We start from the raw sequence: 5,897 nt of genomic DNA on the forward strand, positions 1-5,897 counted from the left end.
CTGCAAGTTTAAGGAACGAGGTCCTCAAAGCTCCATAACGGTTGAAAGGCAACGGCATTATTATTATTATTATCATCATCAAATAAACAACTAATAATAGTAACACAGTAAAATATTACCAACTTATAAGTTGGTAATATTTTACTGTCTATATTGACGGAAATCAGAATAAACAGAAATGGTCGATTTTTCATTTGGACTCAACGATGCTCATATAGAAGTCAAAGAGGTTTTATTGATGAATTACGCGTAGCTTCCGCTCTGAGTGATTAATTAATGACTATTTAAGGATCTTTGATTGAAGACACCAGTCTCTGTTGCCAACACCTCCTTTATTATTCCCTTCTAGCTTGCGGCATGGTGCAAAGCGTCTTGAATTGCGTGCTAACTATGTAAAATTGCAGCGGTGTTCACTCCTTTTGACTCTGGTCAAACCGAATAACGGGACGGAATTAGTTAACAAGGAGCGTCCAGTTCACTCCGATCAACGATCATATTTCTAAGCTTCGGTTCATCAATCATGTAGACAAAATTTGCTATCTTTCCATATGGGAGTTGCAGGGTTTAACAGTTGGCCAAAGACAAGCGTATTAAGTGGTTTGTTCTACCTTTCAAAAATGCGCTATGATACAAATTAGCTACCTGTAAAGAACAGTTAGGCAACAAAGATATTGCTATCGAATTTTTCAGCCAAACGAATGGACCTTCAAGTTAAAATACTGCCTTCAATGCCATTTTGAGTCCACAAGCAGATGTGTTTCGAGGCATACCTAAACCGAAACGTACTATAAAAATAGAATTATACAACAGAGAGCGGAGAACATCGTTGCGGTTTTTGTGTGACCTACAGATTTCTAGGCAACTGTATCATTGTTGAACTGCCTAACTACTATCTAAGAACTAATGATCTACAGCTAGAGAAATGTGTGTGCGACTGGTTGAAACCTTGTCTAGGCCCTAGTAAGGGAAGACTATACCGACACATTAGTAATATTGCTAACGACCCTGTCATCCTAAGGTAATTGTGCCTTAACGAGCGACTTTTCAAGTGCTCAAGATTAATTTATCGCTTAGCAGGATAGAGCGTGTAGAGAATATGTGTTTTGGATTTATGGCCAACTACAATATTCAATGACATTCATCAAACGGGGCTGTCCCAAATTCTCCGATGTGATATGCATAGTCGTTTGACCAGGATGTGGCACAAAGTGTTCCTTCACACGGGTACTCATCCTGATTTGCTAAAATATGCTTTTCTTTTAACGTAAAAATTACCTATTTGGATCATAACAAACAGCTTCGTCCGCAAGACGAGAATCTTGAGAATATACGTAGGGAAAGTAACATTGGTCGTTCGTGGTTACGGTTACTTTTGCGTTTATTTAAGTCAACCAAAGTAGCGGTGCCCGTAGCTCAATCCTTGTGTGACGTGAACGAGATACGTGGGCTTTTAAAACATCGAATGCAAGCTAACTAACGGACTTTTATTTGCCGCCATGCTACAGTAAGCTAGCTGGCAACTGCCAGGCTGGATCAACATGTTGGAAGAGAAAGCTAAGTATAAGTTGTGTACTATATGTGGGTTAGCGGACGTACGTGTGGGTTTCTTCTTCTTCCCTTTCCTTTTCCCTCCTCCGAGTCCAGAGGTCGTCTGCATCGACCGTACGTCTGGAATCAGAGAGGCCCATCTTCAGCACCATACAACCATGGCCAGCCTCGCTCGCACGGCTTCTATTGCTACTATGCTGCCTATTATTGTCGATAGCGGCCTCCGTGACGGTGTGTTTTAGCGAGACAACCAGGGGGACTCGAAAGGGATTGAGGAATGAGAGAGACAAAGTGAAGTACGCTGCTATCTATTACTGTTCGTTGCGTCGGCCAGTTTGCCTGAGTTCGTACTCCCGTCCTGCACTTTTTACACCCCCGCTTCCACTATTTCCTATTCATCGTCGTCTTGGCCAGTAACGCAACAGCGCGCGACGGCTGCCGGCCGCTGCCCACGCCGATTCTTCAGCTGCCTATGTAGAAAGACACAGCTATCCCAACGCTAATCACATTATCCGGCACTTGTTCGAAGAAGCGGCACCGGCAGAAGCTGCAGCAGCACCACTGCCAGCACCAAGAGCATGGCCCATTCGTCACCCTTACCGCCGGTTCTTACAGACATCTCTTTTTCTCGTTGTATTCGCTCCCACCTTTCTCTCTCCTGATGTTCTGTTCATTCTGTGTATCCCATACCCCTCTTTTTGCCGGAGTCGTGTGAGCTTCAGGCCGAGCAAGCAGAGCAGCGGAAAGCGGCGAAGGTCGAGATGTACATACACAAGTAATTCAGGAGTACGATCGGTGTTAGAAGCTAACACAGGCGCAAGAATGTCGAGCGACTCCGGCTTCAATGCAATGCGTTCATACTGGCTTACCCATAGCATTTATGCGATTAGACAGATGTAGTCAACTTCAGTGAAAAAGCAAATGAATAGGCACCAGGGCGCCGATGAGTGGAGCAGGACCAAAAACAGCACAGCAACGAAACGGTTTTTCTCTGGTGTTCCTGCGCGCCGATCAGCAAACCTTCCTACGTAAATCTGAAGCTTCCGCCAAGGCTTTTCTATAGGACGCGGGACAGGCGGTCACCTAGGTGATTGTGTTGGCCAATGCTACTTGTTTTGGGAGCATTCATGAGTCACTAAGCGAGTTATATTCAACCCAATAACTAAGTGTTGTCTACGTTTGTCGAAATAATAGCGGTTCAGAAACGGAATTAGTAGCCTAAAAATATGCGACGTATACCTTTTGCCAAATTATGAGCTAGATTTACAGCTGTACAAACAAGTTAAGCGACTTCTATTAACGTAAATTCGCCAGCCGTTGTTTAGTCTATGCTAAAGGCTAGACAGGCAAGGCCTAATGTCTCAAATTCGAATGGAACCCTAGCACCTTACGGCATAGGTATAGGGATCGTTCCTAAACGCTGTATCGGCTAATGTAATACCCTGTCATGTGAACTAACTATCGTGCAGAGTTCTTCTTTTATTCATTTACATTCTAATAAGATTATATAATGACTTGCTGACAGATCTAGGACAATAACGATGTCCTAGTGACCACCGTGCACATGTTGTACTGCGTCAATTCGCCTCTTTTGTATCTAATATCCCCGCACTCTACTGGAATACACGACGATTGAAAATGTACGCTCGGCGCAAACGAACGTTTGAGCAAATAGAAACTAACTACTTTAGCTATTTTTAGAAGTATAATTTCTAGCAAATAAATCTTTCAAAGGCCGCTATTTGCGTGGCACCCAATGTACATATATCAAGGGTAAATTAAACTAAGCTAATTACTCTGAATAGCTATCTGAGTGCACAGTGTGCTTCGGTAGTTCAATGGTTATCAAGGACGGGTGCTGCACAAAAATATGGAAAATAAAGGATGCCGGAGCGATGCCAGGTACCTATTTTCATTTACAAATGTTTTATTTTATTGACTGAGTGAAAATTATAGTGAAACGAAAAGAGAAATTGATCTTCGTTGACAATTACATGGGCGTACTAACTTCGGCGTAACAAGATGGAACCCATTTACATCAAGTAATGCTTGTAATTTTTTCAATGCATTGTAGAAGGTTAGTCGAGAACGTGCAACTGCCATATCATCACAAATAATCTAATTTGTCTTAAAAATGTTGTCCCATTTTTGCTTTGTGACGTGACATAGCGTTATTTGCCTAATTTGATCATTACCCAATTGTGTTAGAGTGCCATCCAAAATCTGCACCGTAAAAAAGAACGATTTCTGCGGAAATGGGCGAAAACAACTATGAGTGGAGGATTCGAGAAGAAGCTACATTTGGCCGTTCTAAGTGGACGGTGTTGCGGGTAACGCACCCATGCAGTTTACATAAACTAGATGGGCAAATAGGACAGCTGCATATGGTGGCGTGAAGCTGATGGCTGAAGATTCAAGCCCTGATAGCATTATACAAACGCGATATGTTTGGACATCTACAATGTTTAAGGTCAATACAATAGCACTCGGGGAAGGCGCACAAAACCGTTTGCTAACGTGTAGGTATTAATGTTGAACTTCTCATCCGTCTAGCGTCGTATGGGGCATACTGTGGTACCCAGTTCGATGTGATTTTGATTTTACAAAATCGCGATTTCTCTTAAGCGTCAAACGGGTTCGTTTTGTTCGAGTTCGTGATTTATGCTGAGCACTGGCTAATGATAGACGATGATCATGCATATATCATTGTTGCGTCGAGAATACAAGATGGGAGCGCAGATTGTGCGTAAAGCTATGGGTTTAAGATGCAGCCCGAAGCATACCGAAGGGGCACGGACGCACCCGAACTAAACAATAAAAAGTGCCAATGGAAACTTTTATACAAGTTACGCCTACAACAAAATGTATTTCGGCCCATATGCATCCATCAATATCCAGCAGGTTAGCTAATATGTCATATACAAGATTATAAAACTGCTTTCACAACCGCTATTGCAAAACACCACATTACATACGGAATCAGTCGTTCCAAACTATATTAAGGAAATTTATTTCATCGTTTTAACATCAAGGTGTAAGAATATATGAAAAATTGGGAAAAAAATTTCGTATGCTTGAAATGAGGACTGCGCAATTACTTCAGCGCGTCCTTCCACTTCCTAGCAGCTACCAACTCTTGTTGGCCTTACTAAACAGTTGTTACCGACTGCGTGGAGTTGTATAAGTACATCTCCATACGAAACAACAATAGCATAAGGAATAACATGAGTGATGAGGATATACATGCAGACAGACAGACAGACAGACATCGATAACGCGAGCAGCTCGGTCGGAGCGACCGAGCGGAATTATCTGAAGAACGGCCGTTGTGTGCAAGTGACAATGTCGAACGTTGCATTCTGCTATTTGAACGCAGCAGCCGACTAGTGAACGATGAGCAACAAACGAACGAAGCGACGAACGTCTCAGCCGGCAAAAGCGACGGAACCTCTGGCTGGCAATCACCCAGGACCTTGCTTCACCCCGATACCCCAGGCCCTGGTGCAAAAGCCTTTCACTTACATAATGAAATCGACAACACTCTTGCGTCTGGCTTCTCAGCCAGGCAACGACGACCAAAGGCTACACGCCGTTACAGTGTGGACGCCGTATAAGAAGTTGTTAGGTTTATGGCAGGAGAGCAGGACTCTTTCCCTGTAGATCTCATGTGGCAACTCAGGAGATCTGTTGCCTCTGGAACCTTATGTCGGGTGCCGGTGTCACTGACATTGACTCTATCATTCAACTGACTGGCTGGGCGGCCGACTGACTGGGTTTCACTTGCTGGGGGGTCGTCTTTAGTTTAAGGCTCGCAGCAGGAAAATAGAGCTGCCGCAGTTAGGTGAGGAGGGAAAGAGATGAAACGTCGTGTCTTGAAGTTGCGGAAACATTGCCCGAGGCGCTGAACGCTCAAAACTCAGAGCCAAGCCCCCACCCAACGACGATGAAGGAGTTTCCATTGCTACTGCCCGTGCGAAGTGTAGAGCAGACCCGGTCGGCTTGTATTTATGATGCAGCAGCTTCTTTCTCGAACGCCAATAGATTTTTCTGAAGTACATGATAGGTAGAAAATATGAGGGAGAAATGGAAAAGAAAGATCAAAAACATCTATTTCTAGAAAAATAAATGTCAATCAATCTTTTTTCGTCTCCCACACATCATATATAGTTTTTTCCATCATTTATTTCATCTTAATAAACAATTAAATCGCTTAAATTTGGAGAGAATTGCATATTTATTGTAATTACCACTGATAATGACATTTATTATTGCGACAAATAATGACTATTATATGGCATAAATTCCAAAAAGCTTGATATACAGCTTAGTTTCGAAATGTTAAAAATTAC

Source organism: Varroa jacobsoni, unplaced genomic scaffold (assembly GCF_002532875.2).
Source record: "Varroa jacobsoni isolate VJ856 unplaced genomic scaffold, vjacob_1.0 contig00567, whole genome shotgun sequence".
NCBI lineage: Eukaryota > Metazoa > Arthropoda > Arachnida > Mesostigmata > Varroidae > Varroa > Varroa jacobsoni.